This window comes from Macaca nemestrina, chromosome 15 (assembly GCF_043159975.1).
Source record: "Macaca nemestrina isolate mMacNem1 chromosome 15, mMacNem.hap1, whole genome shotgun sequence".
Lineage (NCBI taxonomy): Eukaryota > Metazoa > Chordata > Mammalia > Primates > Cercopithecidae > Macaca > Macaca nemestrina.
The window spans coordinates 3,539,815-3,549,859 of record NC_092139.1 but is presented as its reverse complement, the minus strand read 5'-3'; the positions used below and the strand labels follow the sequence as shown (position 1 = coordinate 3,549,859).

General features: G+C 49.2%; 1 long non-coding RNA gene across 3 annotated transcripts; it reads right to left on the bottom strand.

Moving 5' to 3' along the window:
• Nucleotides 1-328: 328 nt before the first annotated feature.
• On the bottom strand, nt 329-5,489 carry LOC105470551 (uncharacterized). 3 transcript variants are annotated; one of them, XR_011614288.1, is made up of 4 exons: nt 5,278-5,356; nt 3,757-3,907; nt 1,517-1,625; nt 329-649 (listed from the first exon to the last, which is right to left on the bottom strand). It is a non-coding gene; the product is annotated as an uncharacterized lncRNA (long non-coding RNA). The 3 variants fall into 3 exon arrangements; XR_011614289.1 differs by lacking the exons at nt 1,517-1,625; nt 5,278-5,356 and adding an exon at nt 5,375-5,489; XR_011614287.1 differs by lacking the exon at nt 1,517-1,625.
• Nucleotides 5,490-10,045: the final 4,556 nt, after the last annotated feature.

Below are 10,045 nucleotides of genomic sequence, written 5' to 3'. Positions count from 1 at the left end.
GCCGGGCTCTGGGCTCTGGGCTCTGGGCTCTGGGCGGGACCCTGGGAAGCCGCATGCCTCCATGCTCTCACTGCGTAGAACCAGGGCTCTGCAGATTGAATATACATGAACTATAAAGAGGCTCCAAATGAGGAGACCATTTTGGGCCCTATAATCTGAGGTGAGTCCTTTGCAGTCTCTGGATGATGCTGGAAATTGTGGCGTTGTTCTATAATGCAAAAGGGAAAGAGGTTTTATTCCCACAAGTCTGAGCTTTTTGAGATGGGAATTGTTCTATTTTGTTCTTACTTCCCAGAGATAAAAACCAAAGCCTTTTATTTATGCTGCACAAGCTCAACACTTTATTTGCCCTTCACCATTTTTTTGCAAGTAAATTTCTTTCTCCCCGCAGTTGTCCCGCAACCGGTTGGCCTGTGATTCTCGCAGTGTCTCATTTCCCCTGGGAGTGTGTTCCTCCTTCCTCCTTGTTAGCCAGGCCTGGAGAAGGACGGCATCTGTCACTGCTGGTCTCATTGCAATGCCCCTGCTGAAACCCGCTGCAGGCGCGGCTGCACCTCGAGCCCGGCGGGGCGAGGGCGCTGAGCTGCAGACAGCGCCACCTAGCGTCCGAGAGCCACGGCGCGCCTGCTGTGCGCATCTCTGGGCGAGACTGCAATGGAAAAAAATAGGGCTTCGTAAATCACCATCTCATTTTGTTCCTAGAGCTCTGTGTGTATCTGAAAGCTATGTTGGAATTTGCAGGCAGTAGAAAACTGTGAATTAAAGAGAATTAATAAATGCATGCCTGTGTATTGATATGTTCAACAGAACCCTATGAAATTACCATTTAGACATTAAAAAATGGATCAACCTACTATTTGTATAGAGGAACTGGAGAAACAAAGGAGATATATAGATAGATAGATAGATAGATAGATAGATAGATAGATAGATAGATAGATGATAGATAGATAGATAGATAGATAGATAGATAGATAGATGTATATTTTCTCATTCCAGGGAAATTCTGATAATGTGTGAGGTTTTTGTTGCTGTTGCTTGTTTGTTTTGTTTTGATTTTTTGAGACTGAGTCTCACTCTGTGGCCCAGGCTGGAGTGCAGTGGTGTGATCTCAGCTCACTGCAACCTCCACCTCCCGGGTTCAAGTTATTCTCCTGCCTCAGCCTCCCAAGTAGCTGGGATTACAGGTGTCTGCCACCACATCTGGCTAATTTTTGTATTTTTGGTAGAGACAGGGTTTCACCACGTTGGCCAGGCTGGTATTGAACTCTTGACCTCAAGTAATCCGTCTGCCTCCACCTCCCAACCCAAAGTTCTGGGATTACAGACGTGAGCCACCGCATCCGGCCTGATAATGTGTTTGAGAATAAGTAACAGGGTTAAGCAATCTGGCTCCTGAACTTCATAATAAAGCTATTTATTTATTTATTTATTTATTTATTTATTTATTTATTTTTGGCAACGTGTTTGTTGTTTTTCATAAATGTCGGACTCCTACTTCCAGTCGCTGCCTCACCTCTGCTTCTCCTTCACTGGCCAGGTGCAGACCGGAGGGAGAAAGATACTCCACGTCCCACGTGGCCCATTGGTTCCCAAGCCATCTCCCGACCTCAATTCCGGACTCTCTGAAGGAAGACCATGATTGGCTGCTCCTGCCCAATGGGGAGCGTCCCTCCAGGTCACATGTTGATGCTGGGTCAATCAGCTGTGGCCAGGAAGGGCCTTCGCTCACCTGCTTTACCCCTCCCTCCCTGCCACCAGCCCAGCCCAGGTTCCTGCATTCCTCATTGCCTTTGCGTGGAATGATCCGTGGCCTGTCCTTTCAGTGCTGTCTCCTTCTGGATGCCTTTCCGGATCCCAGCACGGAATGTTGGATGTCCCGCCCTCACCCACACAGTCTCTGCCAGGAATTCTGTCTTCTGTCTTCGCAGTGTTTGCCCTGCAAGCTGGGCCCCTCTGGCCTGCTATGTCCCTGTGCCCCGGGTGCCTAGGCTCACCCACGGTGTTGATAATGAAGATAACTGCTGCAGACAGGGCACTTGTCCTTGTCCCATGCCTGGAGAGCAGCACAGATTTGAACGGACACTTCCCCAGAGAAGATATACAGATGGCAAATACGCACATGCAAAGGCGTTCAGCGCTGTCAGTCACCAGGGAAATGCAAATTAAAGCCACCGGTGAGACACACCACACGCCTATTAGAATAAATGGGAATTAAAAGAAAAAGACAGCCAAACCAAAGCAATAAACTGGCCATACCAAGTGCTGAGGAGGAATTGGAGCAACTGGAACTCTCCTGCGTTACTGGTGGGAATGCAAAACGCAGCAGCCACCATGGGAAACAGTCTGAGAGCTTCCTATGAAGTGAAGCCTACAGTTGCCACATGACCCCACAATCCTATTCTTAGGTCTTTATCTAACAGAAACAAAATATATGTCTGTACAATAGACATGTATTGATAGCAGCCCTTAGTCCTATTTGTAATCACCAAATACTGGCAACAATCCAAGTGTCCCTTAGCAAGAAAAACAATAACAACAGCAAACCACTGAAGCATTTAACAACTTGCAGAACTGCACACTAAAAGGGTAAATTTTACTGACTGTAAGTGATATTTTCATTTTTAAAATGCCTTTTAGGGCTTTTTCTGTATTGTCAAATTCCATGATGCCTGTCTGCCCCAACTGGTAAACAGCAGTACATTTCTAGAATGTTCTTCCTCTCCCAGCCCTGCTCCCATTCCCCATGCTGTGAAGAAGTCTCCATGCCTAGGGTTAGGTTGACCAAATGGTGGCTCCCCTGCTTCTGAGCAGGGTGTATCCAAGGTCAAGTCCACAGGCCAGTTTGGAATCTCCACCAGTCCCAGCCCCCACACACTTGGCACCTGCTGAGCAAAGGGCATGTTGAGTGTTCACTCTGAGCTCAGCACAGTGCCAGGGGCTGGCAGGAGAATTCCCTAGACAGAGAAGGCAAACTGCATCAACATTCCAGCAACAGACCTCCTGCCTAGTAACACAACAGTACACAAATAAACATTGCTATACACTCTTGAGAACTTGCTGCCAGCCAGGCAGGGGATAAGCACTGTGAAGAGCCCGTCATCCAATGTTCACCACTACCCTTATTGTCCCCATTACGTGGGACAGAAAACTAACATGGGGTTTTCAGTTACTGCTGGAGGGTAACCTGCTGACATTCAGGCCTGGGGCTGGCACTGCCAGAGTAAGTGTGTGAGCCCCCAGGCACACTGAAAAACCTGCTATGGGCTTAATGTACTCCCCTGAAATTCATGTGCTTACACCCTAACCCCCAGCATGATGGTATTCAGACATGGGGGCTTGGGAAGGAAATCAAGGTTGTTGAGGTCATGAGGGTGGGGCCCCCATGATGGGCTCTGTGACCTTAAAAGAAGAGAAAAAGGAGACATCTCTCCATGCACACCTATTGAGAAAGGCCATGTGAGAACACAGCAAGAAGGCTGCTGTCTGCAAGCCAGGAAGAGAGCCCTCACCAGGAACCATGCTGGCTGGAACCTCAGTCTTGGACTTTTCAGTCTCCAGAACTCTGAGTTATTTCTCAGAGTTGCATGTATCAAACTCTACTCCTCACCAGCTGCCTGCAAAAGACATTTCTTTTCAAAATGGAGTGAAGCCACCTTACTCCTGTACACTTGGCACCTGCCATGCCTCCCTTGGTTCCCGCTCTGGTTCTTAGTCTCACACTGTGGTGGGCTTCATTGAGACACTGAGACTCACTTTCATCCCTAGTGTCCTGCTGGCCTCTGACATCTCCCTTTCTTACTCCGAAAGTCTTCCAGGTGTGTTCAGAAGAGGGTATGTGGCCCCAAGACAACTCCTCCACCAAGAAAGGCTGATCTTCAGGAGATCTCTTCAAGGGAGGCTGGGCCTGGGGGGCAGGAAGCAAACCCAGGCTGAACCATGTTAACACACTTTGACCCAGGCCAACTCAAACTATACCAGTTCAGCCCAGGCCCAACCCAAGCTAAACCAGGTCAACAGGGGTCAACCCAGGTCAACTTAAGCTAAACTAGGTCAACAGAAGTCAACTTAAGCCAAAGCAGGACAACACAAGTCAACCCTGGCTAACCCAGGCCAATCCAGGCCAAACCATGTCGATCCACCTTGGCTGGGCTTCAGCAGCATTCACCTCAACTAGGGCTTTTGAATGCTTTGAAAGGCATGCCACTCCCAATTAAACACTGCCCATGAAAGGGTCTAACAGGGATCAGTGTCCAGGAGTTGCCAAAAAGGTCCTGCCAGGCTCACCCCAACAGCCCAGGCTCATACCAACAGCCCAGGAACACCCCAACAACCCAGGCTCATACCAACAGCCCAGGAACACCCCAACAGCCCAGGCTCACTCCAACAGCCCAGGCTCATACCAACAGCCCAGGAATACTCCAACAGCCCAGGCTCACTCCAACAGCCCAGGCACATTCCAACAGCCCAGGAACACCCCAACAGCCCAGGCTCACTCCAACAGCCTAGGAACACCCCAACAGCCCAGGCTCACTCCAACAGCCTAGGAACACCCCAACAGCCCAGGCTCACTCCAACAGCCCAGGCTCATACCAACAGCCCAGTAATACTCCAACAGCCCAGGCTCACTCCAACAGCCCAGGCACATTCCAACAGCCCAGGAACACCCCAACAGCCCAGGCTCATACCAACAGCCCAAGCACACCCCAACAGCCCAGGCTCATACCAACAGCCCAGGAGCACTCCAACAGCCCAGGCTCATTCCAACAGCCCGGGAACACCCCAACAGCCCAGGCTCATACCAACAGCCCAAGCACACCCCAACAGCCCAGGCTCACACCAACAGCCCAAGCACATTCCAACAGCCCAGGCTCACCCCAACAGCCCAGGCTCACTCCAACAGCCCAGGCTTATACCAACAGCCCAGGAACACTCCAACAACCCAGGCAGACCCCAATATCCCAGGCACATACCAATAGCCCAGGCACATCCCAACAGCCCAAGCACACCTCAACAGCCCAGGCCTGCTCCAACAGCCCAGGCACATTCCAACAGCCCAGGTTCACCCCGATAGCCCAGGAACACCCCAACAGCCCACACACATCCCAACAGCCCAGGAACACTCCAACAGCCCAGGCACATCCCAACGGCACAGGCTCACCCCAACAGCACAGGAACATCCCAACAGCCCAGGAACACCCCAACAGCCCAGGCTCACCCCAACAGCCCAGGCACATCCCAACAGCCTAGGAACACCCCTCAACAGTCCAGGCTCACCCCAACAGTCCAGGAACACTCCAACAGCCCAGGCACACTCCAACAGCCCAGGCACATCCCAACAGCCTAGGAACACCCCTCAACAGTCCAGGCTCACCCCAACAGTCCAGGAACACTCCAACAGCCCAGGCACACTCCAACAGCCCAGGCACGCCCCAACAGCCCAGGCTCACCCCAACAGCACAGCTCACCCCAACTGCCTAGGAATGCCCCAACAGCCCGGGAACACTCCAACAGTCCAGGAACACCCCAACAGCCCAGGCTCACCCCAACAGCTGGATCATTTGACAGCACATTGTGCTGCTGGATCATTACGCTGCCAGCGACTTGACATCACTTTCAAAGCACCGCTTCATTTCAATAATTATAAAGCTTCCTGGCCTCTGAAAAATAAGTGTGAAGCCTCCCCACATGCAGGCAGAGCCAGGGAGGGGAGCAGTGTCAGAGCTTGGCCTCGCCCTCCTGCACAGCTTCTGTTCTCCCTAATTTGCGTTTGCCCAGAGCGACAGAAAATCCAGAGGCTGCAGATACGTTACTCACTTGCAACTCCCGTCAATCATGATGAGGTTTTACATTATTGGATATGAGTTTGGGGTGAATTATTCAGGTTTCATATTTTGATGAATGGGCAAAAATGCCTGCAGAGAACACAGAATCCTGTGCATGTGAGTGTGTGCATGAGTGTGTGTGTGAGTGTGTGCAGGTGTGTGCATGAGTGTGTGTGCATGTGTGAGTGTGCATGAGTGTGTGTGAGTGTGTGCAGGTGTGTGCGAGTGTGTGTGCGTGTGTGAGTGTGCCCATGAGTATGTGTGCCTGAGTGTGTGAGTGCACATGAGTGTGTGTGCATGACTGTGTGTGCATACACATGAGTGTGTGTGTGTGCGCTCATGAGTGTGTGAGGGTGAGTGTGTACGTGTGTGAGTGTGTCATGAGTGTGTCATGAGTGTGTGTGCATGTGTGCATATGCATGAGTGTGTGTGCATGAGTGTGTGCATGAGTATGTGAGTGCATGAGGGTTGTGGTTGAGAGTGTGAGTGTGTGGTTGAGTGTGTACATGAGTGTGTGAGTGTGTGCATGAGAGTGTGTGTGTGCATTTCATGGAAACAAGTGTCACCATTAGCAATCCCCACTAATACCGTCCTGTGAAGAATTTTCTGCAAATCTCTTGTGCATGGTGAGTAAAGGAGTGGGTGCTCCCCATGAGAGACGTGGCCCATCTCTCTGAGAGACATTTGTCTTTCAGTAAACAGCAGTAACAGCATTATGATATCCACTGCTCTAGTTGTGGAACGATTATTTTACAAAGTTTTCAGGGAAAATCTGTGTGCTGTCATGTGTTGTACAAACAAGGGTATGCCATTCATTCTGCCATGGAAAAATACCTGCTATTGCACTGCCTGGGAAACAGATTTTCAATAATAAACAAGACCTCGGGGGCCCCCCAAATCTCATGGCGCTTCCCGGTTGCTATGGACCAAAATCGGAGCACCCTTTCTAACTGCCTGATGGAAACGGAAGCAGTGGCTTTGTGGTTATTTTCAGGCGAGAGCTGAGTATCACCAGACTGCTCCATTATCACTTCTGATAAATTGGGAGACTAGCCGGATGACACTGCGTCTCCACTGTCCCTCCCATCTGTAAATAAGGGGTGGCCTCCTTGCTCCGTGACAGCTGACCTTGGCAAGAAGACTGGGCATCTCAGGCCTTCAAAAACACTGTCGTGGAGGGATGTGATTTTGTTTCACAACCTTTCCTTCCTTCCAGATTTATGTATTCGCTAATCACCTGTTCAAGACACTTGCCTTTCCTACCTATTTAGATAGTCTGAGCCTGTGCCTGGGTCAATTGGCTACGCACCGCAGTTGGTGAGAAACCGGCTGCACTTGAAAGCTGATCTTTGGTCTCCAAGCTTAGCTGGCTTTAATGGTGTTATTACTACACCTCCTCCACCTCATATTATTAATTTCATTTATAGCAGAACCAATAACTCATCCATTCAAGGCAGTTTGTCATGCATACCTGTAAATAGATTGAAAGTTTGCTGAAGCATGCCGGGTAAACACGACTGCAGCGTCTGTTTGTCTCCTGGAATCGCGCCAAGTTCTTTAGATTCGGGCGATATTTTTTATAATGCATATGAATTTATGCTACAAAGGCAACTTCGCCACCTCAGCCCCCGCCGCCGTCACCCCTGAAATTCCATTTAGTTTCAATTTTACTGCTCCAGCCCGGCTGTGTTTGAGCTGCACCCTGTGAAGGTGAAATGTCACCGCCATCATTTTTGTATTGATTTAGAAGAGTCGCCTCGGTGTGCACCGGCTCCTGCGGGTTTCTGTTCAGTGACCTGAGCTGAAAGTACTTTGCTGTGTGCAAGGTGAGCAAAGGGAGCAAAGACTACCCGGGAGGAGGAGCCCACAGCAGCAGGGGAAGGGGCCTGCAGGGCACAGGGAGACCCGGTGAGCTCCCACCCACGCTGCTCCCCCAGGGAGTCTGGAGTCACCAAGAAGGGTTCTCGGTGCAGCCAATGTGGGTAATTAAAGGGGTTCTGCATGTTTGGAGCAGAACCTATGCTTAGAACAGAAAATTTCTTTTTTATTTGAAGGCTCCATCTAAAGGAAAGTAAAATTGATGCCTAGGAGTATTACAGATATACGTAGCTTTTGACACCAGCTCTATTTCCCAAAGTCATGAATGCCATAGTGCAAACTCAGGAGTTCCCTGGGCTATTAGGGAGGGACCCCAGACCTTGTGCTGAGAGCCACAGCTTAGTGTCATTGTCTCATGGATGCAGTGGTTTTGGCCTTCCCAGCATCTGCCACTGCTGCCTTCTGGTAACAGATCCTTAATTTTCAGTGGGAGATTTCACCCTCATCAGTGAGATTTGAGTTGACCGACTCCACCCTGACCTCCAGTTGTGGTCCTGTGGCTGAGACCTGGCCAATCAGAGCATCCAGTCATCCTGGCATAGTGACAGGCTCAGAGAGAGCTACAGTAACCGGGTTAGTCCAATGAGGCCTTTTCGCCAAAATAATTAAATATGTTCAGCTCCCTGCTGCTGGGGTTGCGGAGAAGATAGGTATACCTTAGAACCACTGATGGCATTCTTGCTACTAGAAGGAGAAAGTTTCATTCAAAATGAAGCTAATGTGAGCAAATAGAAAAGGAGACAAAGCCCACAGGTCAGGAGAAATCTCTTGAGCACCTGGATCCAGCCATGCCTGAATTCAGCCACATCTGTCTCGGCTTTTGAGTTACCTAAGTCAGCATATATATATTTTTAAAAATCATAAGCTAGTGTGAGTCGGGATTCACTCTTTTCTGGCTGAAAAAAGATCCCGTTGATACAAAGGAGATCCCAAATACCAATATCAGGAGCCTCGCCCATCCTCCTGACAACTGTCAAGCTTTCCTTACGACCACAAAAGTCTGACTCTAAATTCCCGGTAGATTTTGGATTTCTCCAAGCGCTGTCCTTTGTAAAATCAATCTATCAAGGTATTTGAATGCAAAGTGATCCGATTATTTGGAGGAAATGTACTTTTTTTTTTTTTTTTTTTAAGACAGAATCTCCCTCTGTCACCTAGGCTGGAGTGCAGTAGCACAATCTTGGCTCACCGCAGCCTCCGCCTCCTGGGTTCAAGTGATTCTCCTGCCTCAGCCTCTTGAGTAGCTCAGATTACAAGCATGCACCACCATGCACGGCTAATTTTTGTATTTTTATTAGAGATAGGGGTTTGCCATGTTGGCCAGGCTGGTCTCAAACTCCTGGCCTCAAGTGATCTGCCCACCTCAGCCTCCCAAAGTGCTGGGATTACAGACGTGAGCCACCATGCCCGCCAAAATATACCATTTTAAAATAAAAAGGGAACGGCTTTTCCTCCAGGCGTTTTCTTTGCACCTGGTGTCACTATTCCTCCAGCATTTCCAGCCTCCCCCTCCACCCTCTTCTTCCTGCTTTGGAGGCAACTGGCTCTTCCTCCAGCCTACAGATGAGTCTTTACTCACAGCTCTCCAGCTCATGCCCTCGGATTCAGAGAAGAGGTGGACAGCCAAGTCCTTTACCCAGGGGCTGCCGCTGGCTCCCCTCTATCAGTGGCCTTAGATAATGTGTGTGAATACACTTGACTCACGCTGAACTATTAATTTTACTGTATTTTACATACCAGAGTCAATGGCATTTTGAACACAACAGGAAAATCTATGTAAATGAATATGCACCATTGTGTAAAAGGCTATGCAAATACATGCCCCTGGAGGTGGCTCTGCTGCCATTGAATTTTCCAACATAGGGGGCCTGTGTCCTGACTTTGGTTTAGACCTCAGAAAAACAGTTCACAACTCAGAAAATACTTGGGTTTCTGATTGCAGCAGGGATGCTGGCTGGGTTGGTGGCCCCTTGCTTCCCTTTAAATGGAAGCTTTTCTTGCTTCAGAAGATGTTGGGAGGTAAAAAGTTCGATTTCAGTTGTATGGTTTGAAAACGAGAACTGGATTTTCATTCTGCATAAATGTGGCTAAAACTTCCTGTGTGTCCTCTGCCCAAATGCTCTACTTGGAGTGACTTCCCTCTGCTAATTTTGGGCTTGATTTATTCTTCCTTTTCTAGTTCCTTGAGGTCTAACATTGAGTTGTTAATTTGAGAGTTTCTTCTTTTTTAATGTAGGCATGCATCGCTATAAACCTCCCTCTTAGCATTGCTTTTGCTGTTCTCTGTAAGTTTTGTTGTGTAGGGTTTTCGTTTGTCTCAGGATCCCCCTTTGGATTTGTCC